Source organism: Poeciliopsis prolifica, unplaced genomic scaffold, assembly GCF_027474105.1.
Source record: "Poeciliopsis prolifica strain line A6 unplaced genomic scaffold, Auburn_PproV2 SCAFFOLD097, whole genome shotgun sequence".
NCBI lineage: Eukaryota > Metazoa > Chordata > Actinopteri > Cyprinodontiformes > Poeciliidae > Poeciliopsis > Poeciliopsis prolifica.
The window spans coordinates 1,054,522-1,062,831 of NW_026562472.1; the positions used below are offsets into that span (position 1 = coordinate 1,054,522).

Genomic DNA, 8,310 nt, shown 5'->3' on the forward strand with positions numbered 1-8,310 from the left:
GTTTGAAGCCGATCAATGGAAATCCCTAGGAGGAGTTCGATCAAATACGAAGGCTGTAAATGGCAAAAATGGGGTGAAAATTTGACATTCAATCCAAAATGGCTGACTTCCTGTGATACTTGCACTATGACATTAATTGTAAATTTTGAGCATCTTGGGGAGCTCTACAAGTGTACCAAATTTCATGTCTCTACGATGAAGTAAGTGAATAGCAAAGGGTCCTTTGAAAATTTGAAGGTGGCGCTATTGAGCCGTTTCTTTTGCAATTGTTGCGTCGACTTTAAAATACGTAAATTTGAAACAGGCTTAAGGCCTCCGCCAAGTTTGGTGAGTTTTTGAATATGATAAAGCCCCCAAAAAGCCAATTCATTTGGAGGGAGAATAATAATAATAATAATAATAAGAAACAGTAGGAAAACAATAGGCCTTCGCAGCGCTTAGCTGCTCGGGCCTAATAATAATAATAAGAAACAATAGGAAAACAATAGGCCTTCGCAGCGCTTAGCTGCTCGGGCCTAATAATAAGAAACAGTACAGAAACAATAGGCCTTCGCAGCGCTTAGCTGCTCGGGCCTAATTATAGCAATTTGGTGGATAGATTGACCAGTGATATGGTATTGCACTGTATGGTTGGCCTGATAAATATGGAGTTCACATTTGTAGAAAAACTACTCCTTCTTCCCTCTGTCCTGTGTCACCTCCGACCCCCCAGTGAGGAGTTGTACAGTCTGAAGGCGTGGGGGACAAAGGAGTTCTTGAATCTATTGGTCCGGCACTTGGGAAGCAGCAGTCTGTCACTGAACAGGCTCCTCTGGCTGCTGATGACGGCGTGTAGAGGGTGGCTGCTATCGTCCATGATGTCCAGCAGTTTGTTCAGTGTCCTCGCCTCTGCCACCGTCACCAGAGAGTCCAGCTTCATGCCGACCACAGAGCCGGCACGCCTGATCAGTTTGTCCAGTCTGGACGTGTCCTTCTTGGATGTGCTGCCTCCCCAGCACACCACGGTGTAGAAGAGGACACTGGCGATCACTGACTGGTAGAACATCCACAGCAGTTTGCTGCAGATGTTAAAGGACCGCAGTCTCCTCAGGAAGTACATCCTGCTCTGCACCTTCCCGTACAGGTGGCTGGTGTGTTTGACCAATCCAGTTTACTGTCCAGCCACAGCCCGAGGTACTTGTAGGAGCCCACGACCTCAACCTCCGTTCCCTCTAGTACGACTGGTCTCGGCATTGGTCTGGACCTCCCAAAGTCTATAACCAGCTCCTTCGTCTTAGAGGTGTTGAGTTCCAGTGGTTTGTGTGGCACCAGAGAGCAAAGTCCCTCACCAGACAGCGATATTCCTCCTCTCCGTCGTCCCTGATACATCCGACTATGGCTGTGTCATCAGCATACTTCTGTATGTGACACAGCTCCGAGTTGTAGTGGAAGTCAGAGGAGTACAGGGTGAAGAGAAGAGGGGCCAGCACTGTGCCCTGAGGGGCTCCTGTGCTGCTGACCACAGTGTCAGACACGGTGTCCTTTAGCCTGACATACTGCGGCCTGTTGGTGAGGTAACTATGGATCCAGGTGACCAGGTGCTGGTCCACTCCCATGCTATTTAGTTTGTCCTGGAGCAGAAGGGGCTGGATTGTATTAAAGGCACTGGAGAAGTCCAAGAAAAGGATCCTCACTGTGCCACTGCCCTTATCCAGGTGGGAGTGGGCCCGGTGCAGCAGGTAGAGGATGGCATCCTCCACACCAACATCTGCCTGGTAGGCGAATTGCAGGAGGTCCTGAGCATGTTCCACCTGAGGTCTGAGGAGGCCGAGGAAGAGCCGCTCCAACGTCTTATCAGGTGTGAAGTGAGTGCCACGGGCCGAAAGTCATTCAGCTCGCTGGGCCTGTTCTTCTTGGGCACTGGGACGATGCAGGATGTCTTCCAGAGGGTGGGCACTTCCCTTAGCTGCAGGCTGAGGTTGAAGATCCGCTGTAGTGGCTCTCCCAGTTCAGCAGCGCAGGTCTTCAGCAGCCTTGGACACACCTGGTCCGGCCCTGCTGCTTTCCTGGGCTTGAGCTTCCTCAGCTGTTCTCTGACCTGGTCTGTGGTGATGTGGGGTGGAGGTTGTGCTGAGGTGTGTGGGGGGGTTGTCAGTGTTTTGTTGTCTGTGGGGAGGTGTGTGGTAAGGAGCAGAGGTGGCTGCAGTGAAAGAGGGGGTTGGGGGGGCACAGACTGGTTTAACCTGTTGAAGAAGTTGTTCAGTTGGTTTGCCCTCTCCATTGTTCCCTCAACGACTCTGGTCTTTGTGTTGAGGCCAGTGATGGTCCTCACACCTTCCCAGACCTCCCTCATGTTGTTCTCTCAGCTTCTGCTCCACCTTTCTCCTGTAGCTGTCTTTTGCTTCCCTCACACACTGCTTCACCTCCTGCTGTGCTGCCTTCATGGCCTCCCTGAAGGCAACCTTCTTCTTGTTGAGGACAGTTTTGACTTCCCGCGTTACCCAAGGCTTGTTATTAGGGTAACAGCGGACAGTCTTAGCAGGGGATACCACATCTGCGCAGAAGTTCAGATAGTCCGTCAGGCAGTGTGTCAGCCCCTCTATGTCCTCGCCATGCGGGCTGAACAGTGCATCCCAGTCCGTGGTGTTATAACAGTCTCTCAGAGCACTCTCCATCTCAGGGACCACCTCCTGATGGAGCGAGCTGTTGTAGGCTGCTTTTGGACCAGGGGGGTGTACAGTGGCTGTAGGTGAACGATGTTGTGATCTGACTTCCTTAGTGGGGGTAGGGGTGTTGCTCTGTATGCATCCCTCACATGGCATACAGGAGGTCGATTGTCCTGTTATTCCTGGTGGGGCAGTCAACAGCTTGGTGGAAAGTGGCCAAAGTAGAGTCCAAGGTCACATGGTTGAAGTCCCAGAGATTATAATAAAAGCGTCAGGATGTTTTGTCTGTAGCCTTGCTGTGACAGAGTGGATTTTTTCACAGGCAGTGGTAGCGTCCGCTCTCGGTGGGATGTAAACGCAGATGGAGATCACGTGACTGAACTCCCTCGGCAGGTAGTATGGCCGCAAGCTAACGACTAGTAGCTCGAGGTCCCGACAACACCAAACAGTCTTTACAGTGATATGTCCTGGGTTACACCATTTATTGTTCACATACATGATGAGTCCCCCACCTTTTCTTTACCACTCGCTTTCGTGTCCCTATCAGCCCTCACAGCGGTGAATCCTGGCAGGTCCACGTTAGCGTCCGGCGGTTCAGCCATGTCTCTGTAAAGATGAACAAGCTGCTCTCTCTGTAGATCCGCTGGTTGTTCAGTGCAGACAGCTCATCCATCTTGTTCGGCAGCGAGTTACATTCCCCATGATTACAGTGGGAATCGATGGCTTGTAGCGCCTCCTGTTGTCCGCTACTTAGCCTTTAGCTTAGCCCCAGCCTTGCAGCCCCTCGGTCTCCTCCTCAACTCCACCGGAATGTTGTGTCTTATGCCGGCTTGTCCCATTGTTCTAAAGTCCAGCAGTTCCTCTCTCGAATAAGTGAGAAGTTTGGAATTATCCATAGGATAAATAAAAAACACACACAGCCTCTTCTGTGTTGAAGAGGCAACATAAAAAGTTAAAAAAGAGCTAAAAACTGAAGAGCTACTGGAGAGGCAGCCGTATCCCACAGCGCCAAATTGAAAAAAAAAAAAAAAAATTTCGATTTCTCAGTAAAAACAACTTATATAATCATGTCAAGGTTGTAACATTCAGTTTAATTGGTAGCTGTTGTTTGAAAAATTGTAAAATAAATAAATAAACGAGGTCTTCTGACGCTGTTTTTTGTTATTTTAAACGCCAAGAGAATCGCTCTTTTTCCAACTTTTCTAACGTAAGCCTGGCAGAAATAAAAGTCAGTCACCAAACAGTTTTCCCAACAATTGGTGTGTATGTAAAGGTTTTTGAGAATTTGGAAACAGTTGTTCTTTATTCCCCAAGGTTATGGGGTATAAGGAGAGGAAAGAATGGATGATTCAGCAGCCTGAAATAATCTGTTCCCCCTCCATAAAATGGGAACAAATTATTTGACCTGCAAATCCTTAACTGTGCTTATTCCTCTCACCATCAAAAATAATCCTGTGATTTTGGTAGCATTTGCTCTAGTTTGCCAGTTATGAGGGGGGAACCATATATTTCAGGTCACTAAAATAATCCGTTCCCCCTCCATAAAATGGGAACAACTTCACTTACCAGCAAGATTTTTTCTCTGCTTATTCCTCTCATAATCAACAATAACTCCTGTGATTTTGGTAGCTTTTGCTCCTTGTTTTCCAGAGTTATGAGGAGGGAACCATATATTTCACGTCACTAAAATAATCCGTTCCCCTCCACAAAATGGGAACAAATTATTTTACCCGCAAATCCTTAACTGTGCTTATTCCTCTCGTCATCAACAATGACTCCTGTGGATTTGGTGACATTTGCTTTTTAGTTGCCAAAATTATGAGGGGGGAACTGAATATTTTAGCTGTTTTAGCTGCCTGAAATAATCCGTTCCCCCTTTTAATCCGTTTAAAATAGGAATAAATTAATTTAACTGCAAATCCTTAAATGTGTGTATTCCCCTCATCATCACAATAACTCCTGTGATTTTGGTAGCTTTTGCTCCTTGTTTGGCAGAGTTATGAGGGGGGAACCATATATTTTAGCTGGCTAAAATAATCCGTTCCCCCTTCATAACATGGGTATAAATTAATCAACCAGAAACTCTAACTGTGCTTATTCCTCTCATCATCAACAGCAAATCATGCAAATTTGAAAAAACTTCATGACTATTTGCCAGAGTTAAGAGGGGGAACCATATATTGAAGCCACCTGAAATAATCCGTTCCCCTCAAAAAAACAGGGTCAAATTGATATACCAACAAGTCTTTAATTGTGTTTATTCCTCTCATTATGGACAACAAATCAGGTAAGTTTGAAAACATTTGCTCTTCATTTGTCAGAGATATGAGGGGGAACCATATATTTTAGCCACCTGAAATAATTTGTGTCCCCTCCAAAACATGGGAACAAATTAATTTACCAGAAAAATGTTCTCTTCATTTCTCAAAGGTAAGTGGCCTTGGGATTTAAACTATCTTTCCATAGTGCTCTTATATTAAAGTCTTGTAAGGACACATATCAAACACAGTTATCAAATGTAATTTATTAACCATTATACATATTAATTTGACCCCCTGTTTTTTGAGGGAGAAACGGATTATTTCAGGTGGCTTCAATATATGGTTGCCCCTCGTAACTCTGGCAAATAGTCATGAAGTGTTTTCAAATTTGCATGATTTGCTGTTGATGATGAGAGGAATAAGCACAGTTAAAGAGTTTCTGGTTGATTAATTTATACCCATGTTGTGAAGGGGGAACGGATTATTTTAGCCAGCTAAAATATATGGTTCCCCCCTCATAACTCTGGAAAACACGGAGCAAATGCTACCAAAATCACAGGAGTTATTGTTGATTATGAGAGGAATAAGCAAAGAAAAAAATCTTGCTGGTAAGTGAAGTTGTTCCCATTTTATGGAGGGGGAACGGATTATTTCAGATGGCTAAAATATATGGTTCCCCCCTCATAACTCTGGCAAACTAGGAGCAAATGCTACCAAAATCACAGGATATATTTTTGATGATGAGAGGAATAAGCACAGTTAAGGATTGCAGGTCAAATAATTTGTTTCAATTTTATGGAGGGGGTCTTCTGATCCCCTGCAACAGACAGTTAAGAAAAACATGTTTCTGCTGAACCCCAGACTGCTGAGGGACGGAGTGATGTGATTCACTTTCTGCTTATTTCAACAAACAGAGAAACTAGTTCACAATGTTTCTGTTCTATTTTTTTATGTTTAAACCCCATAAGTTTTACAGTGAGAGTTCCTGCATCAAGAACACTGATGCACTGTAAAAAGTTACTTTAAGTTCTCCATTTATTTAAGTTAAATTTGAAAAGGTCATTCTTGCACACTCTACACTAACATCCATACCACTTTATTCTAAAGCTCATAAAATACAATATTGCAGCTGTTCAACATGTGCAAAAATAAAAACAAACATCCCAGCAAACGACCCAGACTCGGTGGCGGAGAACCCAGGAAGCTGCGGTGGTTCATCGGTTAGAAAGGCTCCAGAGAGCCGAGAGAAACACGGAGAAACACGGAGAACACGGAGAGACCTGGAGAAACACGGAGCGCAACACTTACTGTTATTTACAAGTTGTTTCCATCCTGCGACTCAAAATGGACGCTGTTCTGAAGGAAACCAAAGTTGTTTTCAGTTTCTTTTCCACGTGACGTCACGTGACTCACAGAGCGAAACAACAAGGATAAAGATTGAAAACATCCAGTATTTAGATTTTGCTTTTAGTGAAGCAGATCCGAAACTGAGCAGCTTTTTTCATGGATTCAGCAGAAAACCAGCAGAACAAACAGGTTTTGGTGGTTTGGTGGTTTTTGGTGATTATGAGCGCTCACTGCCCTCTAGTGGTGAATCATCATATTCCTCTTATTACTCAACCAGATGATTTTCTTCTTCTTCTTTAGGTTTTAACGGCAGCTTGCATCCATTTTTGTTGCACTACTGCCATCTATTGGATCCTAATCATCTCTCAAATTCTCAAAATAATCCCACTGTTTTTTTAAAAAACGAAAAATGTTCTTCCTCCCCTCATTACTATTTAACTGATCAACCACTTTTTCAAACTTCAATTCCCCGGTACAGCCTAATTCCAATATTAATTTTTCAACCAGATGATTTGTTGAAGTCATTTCACTTTCAGGTCGAATAAAATCAAATTAATGTTGTTAAAAAGTCACTGCAAGGTTAATAAATGGAAAATAAAATAAAACTTACTTCACAAAAATCTCCCAAAAAGATTAACTGTGGATAAATTTGAGATTCAAAGCCTGAAAGATAGAAACAATGAAAATGTGCTTATGATCAAATCCAACCCGCTGAGATCAGAGTATAGAGCAGGATGAAAATATCTAATGGAGAAAAATTAAATATAAAAGGTCTTTTCAAAGTAAAACAATTAACTGAATTCACCTGTAAGTTCATTTTAGTTTGTTAATTATTTTACCAGAAAAGAACGAATGTGTAAATTTCTTTACACTATTCATAAATAGTATAATGGAGTTTCAAAGCAAAATCATCACAATTATTCTATTTTTCAGAAAAATAAAATTTTCATAATGATTCTCCTGACTCTAAACAGGAAACTCACCATGTTGACAAACAAACCAGTCATTTATTTCAGAGGAAACTGAACTGTGATTTACTTACGATATAGACATGTTATCTAAACATAAATAACACATGTATCTATTAAATCAGCTGTCAGTCCATCAGACAGACTATGCTAATATTAATATTTATAATGAGAAAGATATAAACGTGATCAACTCAACAGAAGTCAGAAACCAGCTGCAGCTCTACAAACTGATCTCTATATTCAGAGCGGGAATTTCCGCTTTCTGGTGGCCATAGTGAGAACTACAGTCGTGATCATGCTGCATTATTTACATTTAATATCCACTTAATGTGGAGCTTAGAGAAAAACTAACCGTCTTCCTGAATCATATTGACAGTTTACCAACTCAAATATTATTCTGACATATTTTAACTCAGTGTTTGGAGTTATATGAAATAAAAACTGTTTTAAATCATAAAATAAAGCTGCTGTCTTAAGTTCTTTACAAGACATTTTATTTCAGATCAAACTGAATAAAATCCTGCAGTGACTCTTATTTAACGACAGTAATGTAAGCTGACTTGATCTGACTTTATAAAAGTGAAAATTAAAACAAAGATAAACATCTGGTTGAACAATTTCTATTGATGATGTAAATAATGAATAAATCCAGAACGACGGCAGGGTGACCGATGGAGAATGTCCTGATATGTGAGGAAAATTAACTGTTTCATCTCATGTACATATGAACTTTTATCCAAGCATCATCAGAGGTGGAGTCGCTCGTCCCGTCTGTATCAGCGCTGAATTTTCCTGCGTACCTGAACACATCTTCAGTAAAACCAGCCTCACTGAAGCCAGTAGACCAGAGCTACGTTGCAGGAAAACTCTGAAGCTTCTTGCTGGTTTTGGCCTCTAAACTGAGACCCGCTCTCATAAGAAGTGAAATGTTGCACTAGGTGCAGGAGATGACCTTTAACCCTTTGTCCCAGGTTTTAGGTGGTGTTGAGGTGAAGAGCGAGGCTCCTGATCTGCTGTGAGTGACGTGACGCTCGGTGGAAGTTCTGCATCCTGTTGCAGCTTCATGTTGGAGACGTGAGGTTTTGC

The 8,310-nt window shown here is 42.8% G+C and overlaps 1 protein-coding gene across 3 annotated transcripts in view; it reads right to left on the reverse strand.

Moving 5' to 3' along the window:
* LOC129353802 (NACHT, LRR and PYD domains-containing protein 12-like) overlaps positions 1 to 6,449 on the reverse strand; it is a 29,857-nt gene extending 23,408 nt beyond the window's left edge. For 2 of the 3 annotated variants that reach the window (XM_055023243.1, XM_055023240.1), the window contains exon 1: positions 6,215 to 6,449. The gene's annotated coding sequence lies outside the window, so the exon portion shown is untranslated. The remainder of the gene's footprint in view (positions 1 to 6,214) is intronic. The other variant, XM_055023244.1, reaches the window with a different exon arrangement.
* Positions 6,450 to 8,310: the final 1,861 nt, after the last annotated feature.